The following is a 17,204-nucleotide window of genomic DNA, read 5'->3' on the forward strand; positions in this document are numbered from 1 at the left end:
ACCTCTGCGGAAATAAGGGTTTTAATTTTGATTTTTATAGTTTACTGGTTTAATGCAAGCTCCTAAATATGTGTTATTTATTATTATTATTATTATCATTATTATTATTATTATTATTATTATTATTATATTGATCACCATTATTTGTTTTATCAATACGTTCAGGTTAATGAACAGCCGCATGCACACGGTCATATTAACTTGTAGTTATTGTTCAATTATTTTTCTTTTTTTTTTTTGTTTTTTTAAATTAATTTGCTAATTATTTTTTATTGTAAATATATTCATTTTTAAATAGAGGATCCAAGCAGGATCCAAGATGGAGGCTGAATCAACTCACTAGGGGTCGGCTCACTGAGAAAAACCTGCATGAGTTCAGCAGTGCTTCTTTACATGGCAACTCTCTGCAACCACCTTATATTATGTTTTGGGAGCTATGCTAAAAGATCCAAATTATGCCGACTTCTCACCACTTCTAAAACTGGAAGGATCAGACGTTTATAACGTAAAATAGATCTAAACCTTTCGATTGTTATTTCTTGTTTGACAGCTTCGACGCCGTTAGTGTGATACATGAAGCTTATTTTGCTCTCCTGATATGAAAGCTGTAGATGTGGTTTGACTGATTGTTAATTATGTAACTTATCAATACATTGAACATATGCAAGAAAGTCATGATAAACTCATGAACATGCATCATGCTGATCGATGCTGAATGAGAATACGGATGTATTTGACTGGGTTTGTTATAGGAGTACTTCTAGTCTCTGCATTCTCCTGAAATGTGTGTTTCTGACCAGCTATACAAGACATCTGGAGAGTGGCTTTGACAAGTCACATAATTAAACATAACCAGCTGTAAAATCAATAAAGTGTGCAAAACGTAGCTTAAACATCACTGAGAGGACCAGTTAGGACAGCCAACAGCTGTTTAGAGCTCTAAGATTAGAGGTCAGAGACATTATCTAGCAGCAGCAGTGTGAAGAAAGCTACATTATTATATCCTCTCAAGGGATGAATTCCGTTTTTTTTTTTTGTTTTTTTTTGTCATTTTATTAAGAAATAAGCAGTACAAGAGTACATGAGTCTCTGATTCTTCACTAAATCGGTTCTGGTTCTATTTCAGGCTTTTTTCTGCACCTGTAGAACATGATTCACTCACAAAAAACACTTAGAATTGACTGAAACATTTACATGCATAATTTTATTCTATTCTATGAATATGAGACACCTGGTGTCCATGGGAGTGACTTTATATGAAGTGTAAAAATGGCATTGATTAAGGAGACGTGGCACAGTTGCAACCAGATTTCTATTCAGTTTCAGCAAAACTATACTATTTCTAACCCTCAACAAGCGATATTATTGTCTATGTCAGGAATTATTAGTTATGTTTCTATGAAGCACCTTAGTTTCAATTGAACATCCAGTAGTTATAGATATGTAGCATGTAGAGCTTCAGATGATCCAACTGACTTAAATGAATTTTCTATCCAACCCAGAGGGGTCGTTTAAACTTTTTCATGATGGGATCAGCCAGAGAAAATGACTACAGTGTGTGTTTACTCTCATTATGACGGTTTTGCAGTGTATGTTATTTCTGTGCGTGCTTGAACCATGTTGGGGTTGAGTTTCTGGAAAAATAATCTGGATGTGAGCTTGCTTAAATGGATGATTTGGGTGATATTACCATGTCTAAATGAGTGACTTTATGCATTTCCTACGTTGTAGGACAGCATTAGCTGCAATGTTAAAACGTTAATACGAGCTGTATTACCTCCTGCTGCCTGTAGTAACATCGGCTGTTGGACATTAGATCAACACAAACACAAATATTGTGAATAATTTACATTTCTTTTCTGTTTTCATGTTTAATTTTTCACCCCAAACTGTTGCAACAGTCCCAAAATATCCTCTGCCTCTCTATCTACTCTCCCTTCTGTGCCTTAACTTGACCTTAAAAAGTAAAAGCAGTTATTTATGAGTAAATATATTAATAAAATATATGCCATTGGCTTGGACACCTTGGAAACAAGTTGTGAATGTAACTTATTACTTTAATTTGTTGGATATTTGTGTCTTATTTACATTTCTGGTTGTGGTCCTTTTAAATGAAGATTATATTTAATATTCAGTCCCTTCTGATCAGTTTGTGCTCTCCAGCAGAATATCTGTGACTATATCCAGCTGGTTCATATCTGTAATGATTCTATCATTACAAACTAAACAGCTATTCGGGAAGCAGCTAAATGACATTTAAGATTTCTTGCCTCTTTTAAAAGTGAACTTTTTGATTGTTTATCTTCTGCTCTGATGGAAAATATATGATTCAGTATGAAACGTCTGCTCTGTTGCTTGTAAATGATTCTGTGTTGATTGGAAGATAGATTGTCTGTCTGTACATTTATTTTCTCATCACTGTGGTCAGTGACTCTCATTGTGCTTGTGTGTGTGTGCAAAATGGAGTGAGAGCACAATAAAAACTCCATATTCTCTTACTAAGAATAAGACTAATAATAATAATAATAATAATAATAAGTAAGACTCAGAGCAGCAGCTGTGACATGTGTACTGTTTTTCTTTGGCAATACCTTGATACAACTTTATGTTCCAAGTGTGGAAAATGAAGAGCATGCACATATTTCAGTACATTTAGTATTTGCGTTATGGAAATACTTTGCTAAATTCTCATTTCCTCATATTTTGCTTGCAAGCAGCCAGATATTTTCCAATCTAGTGGTCTTTAGCACCAGTTTTCCATCCTTCTCAAGGTTTTTCAAAGTTTTTCTTTGGACATAGGTCCAGTCCTTGTATCTGACCATTTTCAGGGGAATCTGTTTTTTTTTTTTTTTTTTTTTTTTGTGAATGTGTGTGTCTCTGTTGACCTATGAATCATCAATGCATAAAAACTCCTAATTCAAAGGATGAACCAACAACTAAGCCAATATGCAGAAACACTGTCAAAGTGCATCTTTGCTGCTTCGGCAGGAATTAAGCGGGTAGCAGCAGCTAAGTGCTGATGAGTAAATGCATGTGAATAAATGGTCATCAGCAAGTGCCAGCACCATTTGTAAAGCTAATATTTTGTTAATTTGTTGCTACTCAGTATGCAGGTGTGTGTTAACCCTTTAGGCACTGACGTTTATAAAGTTTTTAAGGCGGGTGAGAAGAAATGTGGAATACAAACCAGTTTGTTATGTCAGTAAAATTACAAATTACTCACCTAATTTCATATTGTAGCCTGTTTCTCTTTATTTTTAAGGGTGTGAGTGTGTGTGTGTGTGTGTGTGTGGGGGGGGGGGGGGGCAGGACAGGACAAGATATGCTCAGAACGACCAGAATTAAGCAGACACCTTCCCCACCTTTAAGACTAGGCTGAAGACTTATCTTTTTGATAAGTCCTATAGCTAGGGATGGTTAGCATCCCTTAGTTATGCTGCTGTAGGTTTAGACTGCTGAGGGACATTTCCTGATACACTGAGCTTCTTTCTCTTTATCTCTCTCTTTTACCCTGGGACTTTGGACTTTGTTGTAGTAATTGAATGGGCTAACTGGAACACACTGGGCCACATGGCTTTTAATGACCTCTAAATGAAAATATCTGCCTAAAAGTGAAGATACTGCCACCACTAATGTCTCCCCTGTTGACTAGAGCCCAGTTAAAACAATTAAATTAATTTCACTTTTTGAAATTCTTGACAAAAATCATCTCTTTCGGTATGGAATTACATGGCATTGTATGACATATTCACTGCCGTTTAAGCTGTATTACTGTATATTATGCACGTGTGCAGATAAACGGCATCTGTCAGATGTAATTTGGTCTGTGACAGAACTTTTATTGGTGTTAAATGACACTTAAAGCCAGATAGTCATGTATTCTACTGTTTAGAAAGGGATAAATGGTCTAATTGGAATTTAACATGGAGTTATTGCATATTACATAAATCCATAATAAATTCTTTGGCTTTTATATTCACCTTTTGCAGAAGTTGAGCCCTGCGGTGTGCATGGTGTAATTTCATGGTACAAACAAACAATTGACAAGGTCCTTTCAGTGCACGTCCACGTTGCATTTCTCCTCGAGCTGAACTGAATGGATAATTGCCAGAGTGAGTCCCAATAATGGCCGACAGTAGTAGAATTCAATTTCCTGATTATTTTGTTATGATTATAATTACAGTGTGTCCACATGGTAAATGGATTAGATTTAACGTACTGCTGTTAAAAAGCCTTGCATCAGAGGAAAGAAAAATGACCTGACATTTCCATAATGGCTGACTTTAACTGCACAAGTCGTTTTTTTTCCCTTTTATAGTGGCTGTCATTCCGGCTGCTCCTTCAGCATACAAATCCATTATTTCCCCCGGAAAACTCATAATTCATAAGCTCATTACAGAGGGTGTGAATTAAAGAGGCTGCACACGTCCTTTATGCAATTTCCTGATCAGGTCTGGCCTAGTTTTGAAAGTCAAGAACAGTTTCAAAAGCATTTATTCTTGCTGCTTCTTCGGATCCTTTCTGTGACTTTGCAAGGAGTCACTTTGTCCTCACGTAATGGAAAATCCAGATCACACAAAGTCCTTGTTGACCAGGTTTTTAGCGAACTCTGCTTAATCATGGCTTGTCACAGTGTTGATATGAGCCAAGGCTCTGCCTTTACCAGAGTTCTGTCTTATATACCACTCAATCATCACCTTGTGCTGCTGTTGGAGCTATTGGGCTCCAGAAAGTCTGCTACAACACCACCAGGGGGCAGAAGCAATCCATATTTTATCCTTTGTGTAATCTCGGGCCTCCTATCTAATTTGGGGCAGGAGGTGCAGCAGAGACGATGCCTTTAAGCTCCACTGCCTCTATAGACCCAGATGCATGCAGGGAAAGAAAGCTGCTCCCAAGGTCAGCCATCTGAGGACCAGTTGTGACTGCAGCCCGTCTCCTTTTTTCCACTGATGACCGTCGGACTAATTGGCTTTGGGTAGCCTCTGCGACACTGAAAGTGAAATTGAAGGGAAATGACAGCCCCTGTGGACCATCTGAGATGCAGCTTTTAAAAAGGTCCCATATGGCAATTGTCAGAGTCAGTGCTGTTTGCTGGGAACTCTCCGTATCCTGTTTTATTAGCCTTGTCTGCTGTTGTGGATGAGATGTAATGTGGTGGCAAAGTGCATCTCAACATCCCCCTGTCCGATGGCAGCTGTCAGATCATCACTGAGGGCAAATAAGCTTATTCACGGATATTGACTATACTCTCTCTTCTGCTTTTTCTGTGCGCTCTTTCAATGGCGTGTAATCTATTAAGAGGATTTGGTACTTGTTTAAAATTAGGAGAAGCAATTGAGAATTAGTTCTCTTAATGTTAAGAAATGATATGGGAACAAGGAGTGAGGGGGACTTCTGGTTATCTGGGAAGAAATCCTCTTATTTAGAAGCAGGATGCAGTTTATGTGTCTCCAGAGACATTACCAGAGATAGAATAAGCTAGTATTTTAATCTTACCTGTCAGAGCTGAGTGATGAATCTCTGTGCAAGCAAAAGACACAAAAGCGCAAACAAAATTTTCTTACAGAGGAATTATTTATTCCACTTGACTCTGACTTCAGTTGAGTTGCTACCAAACTCAGCACCATCTACAACCTTACGCCTGAATGTCTTGGAGAGCTTTTCAGGCATTGTGACAGCACACTTCAACAGCAAAAAGAAGCGTAGACCTCAATACTCAGAGGTTTTAATAAAACAGGTTCAACCTGTCAAGGAAGATATAATCAGTAGTCCATACAATCCAATTTGGAACTCCACATTCTAGTTTTATAAATGTGAAGGTAAAGAAGTAGAGATTTATGCTTTATTTTGCCTAGGATGAAAAAGTAAATCCATCCGACATGCTGAATATGATGCAAATCAGAGGCAGTTTCAAAGTGGATATGATGTTGACTGGAAATGAGACAGGCATATGTACACCGTGCACTACACCACTTCTCATTATGGTCAGTTAGCAGGGTCACAGCATCAAACTATTCAACCCAGCTGGCTCCCATGAGCTTGATGTGTCCCTTGGTGCTCCATGCTAAGCCTTGGTGTGTGGAGATGGCTAAACCATCAGCAGACTCCCCGATGACGAGCCAGCTCGGTGCACAAAGCGATGTGCACCTATGGGATGCTAGCTTGTTTTGGAATGCTTTTGCTTTCACACAGGATCATTGATGTATAGAAAATCACTCCATAATGTCAGCCAGGGGAACTTTCTGAACCTTACAGAAGCTTCAAGCTTGGTGTTTGACTTTTCAGAAACCATCAAGTTAGCGCAGCGGTCAGTGGTCTTTAAAAGTCTTTTGAAAAAAAAAAAGAGTTTATATTAATAACACTGTGAAAATATTGTCTGAAAGACTGGCAGCACTTTAACGAGTGTGCACATGATTTAGTAAAAATGATCTACTTTCCATTCCATGAACTTTTAAAAAGCAGTCTATGAAAGCTAATTCTGGAGCTGGTGGCTACCTGGTCTTAGTTCCACATTTTCCAGTGGATGGCTACCTCCATCATTCATATAACCACTGAATGAAAACTTTGTTTAAAAGCTTATAATGTTCAGGATTTGACTTGATTTTTATATAAAACTAGTCATGATCAAATGCTGCAGCAGCTAGTTGTAGCTAGCACTATGTAGCAGGAGCCAGTGTTCCCAGTTGTTTTCAATTTGAAGTAGCTAGCACCTATTGGAAAGTGTTTTGGGGTCAGATACAAATTAGCATACCTGTAACGTCATCATATTGTGTTACACGCTGTTCATGTTTCTTTCACACGCAGGTAAACTTCAAACAGGATTTCTGATGAAGCTGTTCTCAGTGACAAAATCTTCTGTTTCTGTTATCAGAGAGCAAAACAAGCCAAAACCTGACTACAAAGTGGCCTCTTTGAACAACACGTCAAACCAAACACACTTTGAAGGGATTTCCAGGTTGCACCTCTGCTCTAATAAAATCTTGATTAAAAATCTGATGCATCATCTGACAATACCTCCTTCCTCTCTGGTTGAAGACAGTGGCAGTCGTGTTAGTCTGACTTCATTTACATGTCAAGTAACCCTTTGATGTGCAGCTCTGTGATGCTGCTTTGTCTTGCCTGCGAGCCTCAGCATATTCCTTACATAGCACCTTTCATGCAGTTTTACAAAAAAATATAGTAAGTGAGTTCATTAAATTCAACATAAAAATACTAAATTAACTTCAAGTATTAATACAAATGACAAAAATTACTATCAAAGAAGAAGAAGGTTAAGTTGAAAAAGATGCTATTTCAAGAATAATCTAATTTAAAAATGGCATATTAAAAATGTGTAAATATAAGTGTGATAAGTTAATAAGAAGGCATCAAAAGTTAAAGGATAATGTTAGATTTTGGAGTTTATGCTAAAAAATCTTACTATTCTGAGCACGACTCTGATCAGAAGAGCAGGTGCAAAAACACCATTCCTCTTTCTGACTAACTTTAGCATGAACTGGAAGATAGTTGTTTTTTTCACATGTCCAGTAGTTGCTATCATGAAACTGATCAAAGGTTGGGGCTCCTCATGAAGCCATAAAAAAGAATGACAAAGATTTGATGAGAAGACATGGAGAAAAGTGGCTTTTGAACCCCTTTTTTCAGGCATGAATAGGACATGAGTCATGGCAGTGTTTGCAGAGATCACTTTGTTACAGTTTGTAAATCATTTTACTTCAGTTGGTTAGGGACCCTCCCTGTTAGAGTCGGCTACTTTATGAATTGAACTCATTTATCACGAGCTAATGTTTTTTTTTTTTGCTTCATTCACCAGGATGTTGAGCAATCTCTATGATGAATACAACATGTATTGAATCCTATAAAGACTTAAACACCATCATAAAGTTTAACACCAAATACACCACAATGATGCCACGGAAACACTGAAACGCATTCTTACACAATCAGGGAAGATTCTGGGGTCTTAATCCAGATTAGGGAACTAAACTGACAGGTATTTCTAAAGATGCATCATGTAACTTTCTGACTTTAAAACTTTGCATTCTGTACTTTTTTGATAGCACAGTGACATCTATCATGCTCATTTCTGGAGCCATTGCTAACCGGCAGTGTCCCATTGCTAAGAAACTCAAACAACTTTTTCACCCTGAACGCCGCATGGCGTTGCAGCTGAGTTGTCATTCACACGCTAATAAACGGATATAAACACACCGTCCACTTTGAAATGTGAACTCTGACTGATTCAGCAAAGAAATGTAACGGCAGCACGGTGGCGTAGTGGTTAGCACGGTCATCTCACAGCAAGGTTGTTGGTTTGAGCCTTGCCTGGGGGTGGAGCTTGGAACAGTAGCCTTTCTGTGTGGAGTTTGCATGACCTCCCTGTGTATGCGAGGGTCTTCTCCAGGTACTTCCTCCCACACACAAGACATGCATGTTAGGGTATAATTGCATATTTAGCTTATCACATGTAAGTCACTTTGGATAAAAGCATCTGCCAAATGACTAGAGAGTGGATATTACTGAAGGAAAGGAAAGAAGAGACAGAGCGAGAGACAAGATAAGACTGTTTGTTTCTGGAGACAGCTTACAGTACAGGTAGGATGCATGATGGATGCTGAATGAACCGACAGCAGGGGGCATGCTGGGAAACTGTAAAAGTTCCGTCGTGCATTTGAAGAACATGTAGCTCAACTCCTCCTTTTTTGTGTTTATGAGAGGTTTATGCTCCCTTAGGCCTGGGACATGCTTGCTCTCCCTCTTCCATCTTGCTGATTCTCTTTAAATGTTAACATAAGGATTTAAACTTTATTATTATATTCATTTAAACATACATAAATTACAATATAGTAAAGAGCTGAGTTTATGTTGTAATACATTTTTTTTCAGTAAACTGTAAACTTCGTTGTGATTTTGGTTGAAACAAACGGCAAAAAGCGGAAGTTTCCTTTTTCCCTTTGGTTCTCTTCTTCTTCAAGTCGGGCGTCATATCAGTGATGTGACATATTTCTTGTTCCAGAGGCATGCGGTGTATGAGTTTCTTTATTACTACCATCCCGACCGAGCGGCCGTATATGAAATATGAGCTTTATAACTTTTGTAACTTGAAGCTCATATTCAGAAATTTACAGGAGAAAAACAAGGAGGACTTTGCAGAGAATTTATATCCAAAATCTTATTGATCGGAGAAGTCTGAAAGAAGATTCATCTTTGCTGCTTTGCTTCTTATTGGAAATCTCTTTGTTTTATATAAAAGGCTTTTGAACTGTAGGCTTTCATACGTTTGGTGGCCATTTAATAAGAGAGCAGAGTAATGAGTTGGCTGTATATTTACCCCCCTGAAGCAAAGCAGCAGTCGCTGCTGGGAAAGGACGTCATGGACACCACATCCTGGCAGACATGGCAGGAAGCCAATTACAGCTAAAATAAACTTTTTTTTAATTAAACTTGTGAGAATCAACCCTGAAAATAGTTAAATTAAGATAAAACAAGATAGGAATGATCCCTGCTACGTCAACAAACCAGGAGAACAAAGTGGAGGAAAATACAAAAAGGAAAACAGGATTTATTTCTGCAAAAGTTCAGCAGATGTGAGAAAAAAATTTGTCCATAAAGCTACATGAAAGAGGAACAATAAAGTCAAGTAGATAAGTGAGTTTATCACCAGTTTGACATTAAACCTATACTTATGTATAATTTCATAAATCGGATCATTAACAACAAATTTCTTTTATTTAACAAAAACTAAACCAGAAACAGAAGCAGGAAGTGAATGATTAATAGCCTCGCATGACTGGATGCTGTGTTGCTCGCGGTAACTGGTAGAAAGGATTTTCTCTATCATATTGTCAGTCTCATACGTGATTGTGGAACAATTTTTGCTCCACAGTCTGAAGCAGACACACCTCCACAATGTAGAGGTGTGTTTGTATCCGTTAGTATTGCTCTTTACAAAGTGGCTTCAGTTCAGTGAGGTTCGTGATTTTTGCTTCATCAAAGACTCTGAAGGTCTCATGACAGCATTTAGGGCACATTCACATCAGCCTTCCTGATTCCAATCTGAGTCCATTTGCTCGGAAAGTCCACTTTGTTTGGGGAGATGTGAACACCAAACAAATTCTGAAGTGGATCAAAGAAGTGGACTCGGTCCGCCTACAAATACAGTCTCAGTCTGCTTCAGTGGACCAAAGACAGTGCAACATGAAGGTGATCTCGTTCCGCAGGAATACAGGGACACCCCCCCCCCACAACTGAGCCGAGTCCCCGATCGGACTGTGTCTAGCGAGACTATCCTGATGTGAATGCACCCTGAATAAGTCCTTGGACTGGATCACGACACCTCCTGCTTAACATGGAGTTAAGCTCTTGTACATTTGCTGCAGTGTTTGGGACCGTTGGGCCTCGTTAACAAACATATTCTTATGAATCTTCTGAAATTTATTCCTGAGTTGTACTTAAGAAGTTGTACTTACAAAACCCCTACATCAGACTCATGTTCATAGACCCCCAAACTGTTTGTATCTTTCTTGCTAGAATGGAGAAAACCAATCTGTCCTAAATTAAAAGGCTCTACTTTGCAAAGGTAAATGCCCAGAAACAGGCCTGAGACCTCCGGCTGTGAGCAAACACACACAGAGTGAGACTGGTGAGCAGAAGTAACAAGCACAAACGGGTTCATAAACAAAAGATAATAAAGATGTTCACTGAAGCCTGATGTTCCTCATTCTAAGTGTTAAATTAGTTATAAATAACCACAAGATGAGATATAACTAATGTAAAATCAGCTTTATGGTCAAACTAGTCATTAATCCCTCTGAAACTTGGACGACAACCTGCATCCTGGTTCCATGAGCGCGTCAGGGTGCACATCCTTGTGGGGTCGTGGCAAGAGAGGAAAGCGATACTCTGTAAAATAAATGACAAATTCCATTGTACCTCCTACAGGTGGTGAAGCACATTTCCACCTGCTGTAGCATCATTTTAAGATGCGGTTTACCTACGGAGGGAATGCTGCATCTGATGAATCCTTCAGGTGAATCTGATGGGTCTTGTAAACCAGGCAGCCACGATAAAAACTGTTTAGTCATGAAACAGCAGTGATGACTTTTAATGATTAAATACGACATTCTGCAGGTGGATCTGGGAGTTAAAGGTGACTTGGACAGATCTGTGTGCAGTATGTTGGACGGATGCTGTTAAGTGCAGAAAACTGTCCTGACTGCCACGGTTCACTTTTATCCTGGGAATTAAAACATCAGGATATGATCTTCAAGATCTTGCTATACTTACCAAAATAATTTATCAAAAGTTTGACAATTTTATCAGAAATTGAGCACTACCCAATTTGAAAAAAAAAAAATTAAACAAATTGTCACTTTTTTTCCCCCAATTCAAAGTGATAACATTTAAAAACAGCCCCTGCTGACCACGGTGCTTCACAAAACAGAAAATACAGATAAGAATCACAAATATAAGTAGAAAAATAAAACCTGATTAAACAATAAAACAGCAATAAAATAAAAAGCACGTAAAAATACAAAATATGAACCAGTATAAAAGCCAAGGTGTAGCGCAAAACGTTACAATGATGAAAGGCCAAGGAAAAAATGATGAGTTTTCCGTCTGGACTTGACCTACTGACTGAAGACCTGACAGACAGAGAAAGGCTGTTCCCACGTCTGGGTGGAGATACAGAGAAAGCTCAGTCCCCTCCCCCCCCACGGTCTTTAGCCTGGCTTTTGGAACAGCCAATAATAGCTGATTGGCTGACCTCAGGGCTCTGGCAGGGGGGTATAAGGCTGCAAGAGATCAGTAAGATTGTTACTGATTAAGAAGCCAGAACCCAAAACTCACCAAACATTCATTCATTTTCTAAACCGCTTAATCCAATTCAGGGTTGAGAGAGATGGTGCTGAAGGTGGTCTCGGTGAGTCTGATCATCAGGAGGTCTGGAACACAAAAGACAGATGAGCCAAACCAGGGGTGAGATGATACTGGAGAGTTTACCCAGAGATGGGGGAATAGGCAGCCTCAGAGTGTTTTTCCTGCTCTGGAGGACCAGGAAAAACTAAAAATTTCCATAATCCAGAACCACAAAGTCCAGGGTCCACACCAAGAGACTCAAGAGAGTTGAAGAAATCCAAGGAGCAGGCAAGAGGCAGGGTCAGATCCAGGCACGGTTCAGCAACAGGAGGCCAAGTCATACCAAGGAGGACGTAGCTAAGACGATGGTAGGGGGACAGGCAGGGTCAAGACCAGGTTTTCTGTCAGAGTCAGGCACATGAACAATGTTTGAAGGCTGTTTAAAAGCAATACGATCTCACACTGAGCAGATCTAGGGTCGGTGTTTAAGTAGAGGGCAGATCAGATGAGGATGATCAGTCATCAGGCGGAGGAAGAGTGCAGCTTGTTAAGGTCAGAGCAGAAATCATGACAAAGATAAGGTGGTCCCATGAGACAGGGATCCCCAATCCTGGTCATCGAGGACCGGTGTCCTGCAGGTTTTCCAAGTGTCTGCACGTCTGCTAAATACACATCAGGTGTGTTGCAACAGGGACACTTGGAAAACCTGCAGGACACCGGTCCTGGAGGACCAGGACTGGGAATCCCTGCCATGGAGTTAAAACACTAAAAATTTAAAAAGATTTGAAAGACAATGAGAAGCCAATGGAAAGTGTGCAGTGCCAGGAGGATGGACTCACATGTTTTTCTTTAGATGAGCTGCAGCATTTTGGACGCTCTGCAAGCGTTGCAGGGAATTACAGCAGTCCAAACCGCTTGTAAAAACACCTTCCAGGCAGGTTGCAGCTGGATGTATGTTTGTAAATGGGGAAAATTAAAGCAGAGAAGATTATCTGTAAAAGCCAAGAAGAAATATTGTTTTTTTTCAATGCATTTTTAATTTCTGAACTTGTGTCACATGTAGATGCTTCTTTTTGCTACATGTTTTCCATGAGTTGCAGATTTTTCAGTCTTGCTTGGAATTTAAATGTCCTGTCAGGCTCGGCCTCAGAGCCGCGTGGATCTGAGTGCTGCTGACATAAGCAGATGGCTGTCAACTGTCATGGTGTCAAATAACATACTTGCATACTTAATGCCTCCTTTTATTTATTTATTTCTGCTATTGCTGAAAGTGTTCAGCTGAAGCATCTCTCTGGTTGCTCCTGCTCTGGAGATTTTTCGCTCGGACTCATGTTTCGTCAGATGTTTTCAGTGATTAACCTTGGTTGCCATAACAACTCTGAACACTGACTGACAGCATAATGTTGCAACATTAAGAAGCAACATTTCCTTTGTTACTGGGACTAAAATTAAATTTCAGTTTAGCAAAAACTAAATAAATTAAGGAGAACTTTTGTCTTCCAGGCAGAAATGCGTTCAGAAAAACTAGTCCTGAGTGACGGTGATCGGTCACTTTAACATTTAGTGAAATCAGATCGTTAGAAAATACCAGCAGAACTCAGAATAATGTTTAATATAACATTTCCTCATGAACACCATGAAATGAAAGTCATTTGGGACTAAACAGCTGTGCAGTCATAAGGAAACCACTAATCAGCGAGGCTTCCTGGAGAAAGAGGCTGAAATTTGCTTGGAAGCATAAAGACCAGACTCTGGAGCAATGGAACAGGTCTGATCCAGATTTACCTTGTGATGGAGTGATGGGAGCATCATGGTGAGATACATCACGTCCTGTGTCTGCTGTATCAGCCTGTGCAGACAGTCGATGATCTGGTGCTGCAGTTTGGTCAGGTCCAGGTTCTGGTCCAGGTTCAGCAACATTGTCTGTCCAAAGAATGAGGTCAGCTGATTCCTGAATATACTGAAGGAGCAGGTTATTCCATCTTCCCATATGGCATGACCATGTAAAACAACAATCGCAGGATTTGGGGTTTAGCTTGTGAAATAGTGGTTCAGGAAGCAGGAAAGGTTTTTTTTCCACACATGGATTGGCTACCGGAGTCCAGACCTGAACCCCAGTGGGAAGGTATCTTCTGGAGAAGACTTTGCACAGTGGTAAGACTCTCCATCATCACGTCAAGATCTGTATGAAGATTACTGCAACACTGGAGGGAAACGGATCTTGAGCTTGTTGAAATGATGCTGCTGCAATGAAAGCTGAAGGTGCTGCCATGAAACATCAGCAGGTGTCACTGATTGTTGGATGAGAAGCATAATATGTAGAGAAGACAAAGAGCTCATTTAAAAGCAGGAAGGAACGTGCTCGTTTCTGAGGACGTCTGGTAACTCTGTTGTGTCTTGTGTGTGTTTCCCACCAGAGCTCAGGCTGTGAGGGGCTCTGCTGAAGGCTTTGGAGTCATGAATATTTCATCATTCATACATTTACTTTTTACTGGTCTCTGCAGGCAGAGCCTGCTGGTTACTATCCCCTTGCCACATGCAAAGTGCAGATACACACGAGGAGGTGTTTGACAGTTTGTTTGTATGAGGACATCATAAGGACAATCCAGCCTGCCTCAGCATGACTGTAATACATGAAAAAGCCACGGTGGAGGTGTGCTGCAGAAGAGGGGTTTCCAGCTAGCTGACATGCTGTTTATCAGCAATAAAAGGGGTAAATATAAGTGTGTTGGCATGCTAGTCACAAAATGTCTGAGTGTCCACCCTCAGCCTGCTTAGTGTGTGTTAGTATGAAAGGTATGAAATGGGACATCAGCCGCTTGCTCGCTGAGATTCCAGCGCAGTTCTCCGCGTTTGGTGTATGCCTCATCTCCTCTGATTTATTTCAAGAAGTCATGCAGCCTTCTAAGTTTTGTGTCACACCTACAGCTATAACTCTTATAGAGGCTTTTGCACCGTTGCTGCAGCCACACATCTAATCACTAAAGATAGGCTTTTAATAATCCCATCTCTGCACACTTCATTCTGCTGCTTCCACATGCATGCTTCACACATGCTGCCCTCATTATCACATGGGTCCTCTCATTTATTTGAAATAGACATTCTGTAAAGGTGATTTCTCAGGTCTTCTGGTTTTTATTCCCAAACATGAGTGTATTGTATGATTTGCAGAGATGTTTAGCAGAAAACTGAGCCCTTGGGAAGGTAAGGTGATAAAATGTGTCTGGTTTTCTTTACACATTTTGTACATCTAATCATCTATGCCGCTTTGCTTTTTATCCTCTACAGTTCTCAGACATTCTTGGTTCTCGCAGCGATTAGTAGCTGAGAGTGATTTGATGCAATTTAATGTCATTTCTGCTGCTTACAGTTTAAAAAGAACATTTTTCTCAAATTGTAGGAATTATGGGAAATCCTCAAAATCAAACCACAGACACTGTGATCACCTCTGAATCTGAGTGAAGTTATGGATTTCTTTTTGAGACAGACCAAATGTCCTTCCACCTTAATGCACAGGCTCACCCAAGCTGAAACCCAGGGGCTCACACAGTTTAGAGGACGATCGTTTTTGGGATGAAATGACCCAACAAGTCAAACTGTTACGTAACCTGTTAGTTCTCCTGTCAATTGGCGCCTCCAATGTCCAAATGTCAGACTGCTGATTGATCCAAATTAACCCAATGCCACCATACCAAATCCTGCTTTTGTGTTCATTCACATCCGGTAGACTCGGTCCAACTGGGGAAGCCGTTCAATCAGGGGGTGGAACATCATTCCGGACCAAGACTGGGTTCACACTGCCCTTCTAAAATAAGTCAGACCTCATATAAAACCTGATAAAAACGTGTTTCTCTCCACCAGAGGCAAGAAAACATGGAGTTGCATCATATGGTAGCACTCTGGTTGATCAGATTTCTGTCCAAACTCCTCCATGTCTTCACCATGAGCCCATTGTATGTGTTTTGGTTGTGTTTTCTCATGGTGCCATGCACTGAACCCACAATGCACTTTACTTTGTAGCCCTCTTCCTGTATTTGGTCCAACTGAAACGGACCGGGACCTGCGTTGGTAGGTGGACCGAATCCGCTGCTTGATCTGTATCAGAATTCGTTTGCACATTTACACATTTACCCACAAACCAGGCAGACTTTCTGAGCAAACTGACTTGGACTTGAATGGAAAAGGCTGAATGTGCTCTTAAACAACATGGTAATTAATGTGTCTAATTAGGCTGCGAGCTCTGATTTGCATCGCTTGTATGGGTCACAAAAGAATATACTTCACTAGATTTGATCATAAACAGGCGAGTTTGTCAGAATAGCATTTACATTATGATATAATTAGTTCACTTTAAACCAAATTGGTTCCATGTCTCAGGAGTTACCTTCTTTGGTTTTGTTTTTTGGGGCACTTGAGGCCTTTTATTATCACTTGACAGGAGAGAGGGGAGGGCAACATGCAGCAGAGAGCCACAGGCTAGGTTTTAAACCTGCGTTGGAAGAGTTAAAACGGCTGCTCAACCAAAATAAGTCTGATTTTATTACTATTGGGTGACTTTAAAATAAAACTGTTTTAATGGAGCACGATTAAATAACCTTGAGGAATAACAATCACATTTTCATTTTAAAAAACGTACTGAAGATGAATTTCTGAGCTTGATTGCTACTTTCAGGCAGAATCCTTTGATTTCCCATCCTTTCTGATAAATGTAGCTGGAAGCAGCAGATTAGCAGAAGACTCCTCTTTGTCTGACCATATCTTCTTTTGCATGTTCTCACCATTTACAATGAGCAAACTATGGCGCAGAAGACCCTCATCATGAGAGCAACAGATTGTGATTGATGGGTGGCGTGCCTGCTGACATGTGGGTGGAGGAGACAGTTATGGCACAGACAGCACATCAGCAGATGGCTGGTGATATAAAGCAGCAGCCTCGCTCCAGATAGGTTAATTAGCCTGATGAGTAAAAAATGTGTTAAATTTGGCACCTTGTCTGCACCTAGTTGATGCATTCTCTCACATTACTCATCTCTCAGTATTCAGGAGGATGCAGACGAGCCTTCCTCTGTACTCTGGTGAGAACCAAACTGTCAGGGCTAAGAAGTAGGTGATATCTGCTTTCACTGGTCTGTTGACCGGCGATTCGTTTTAGCAGCAGACGTCATTCAAAAAGAACAAGGAGGATATGAAGCTTGAAGCATAAATCACTGACAGGAACAGGAGACGGCTCTGTTCTTGTGTGCTTTGCATCACAAAGTGGTACAACTCTGTATCTGACAAAATATGCTGACACTTTTCAGCTCAATATGAAGCGTTTTCAAGATCAAGGCACGGTATATTAT

This window comes from Telmatherina bonti (genome assembly GCF_933228915.1).
Source record: "Telmatherina bonti genome assembly, chromosome: 13".
Lineage (NCBI taxonomy): Eukaryota > Metazoa > Chordata > Actinopteri > Atheriniformes > Telmatherinidae > Telmatherina > Telmatherina bonti.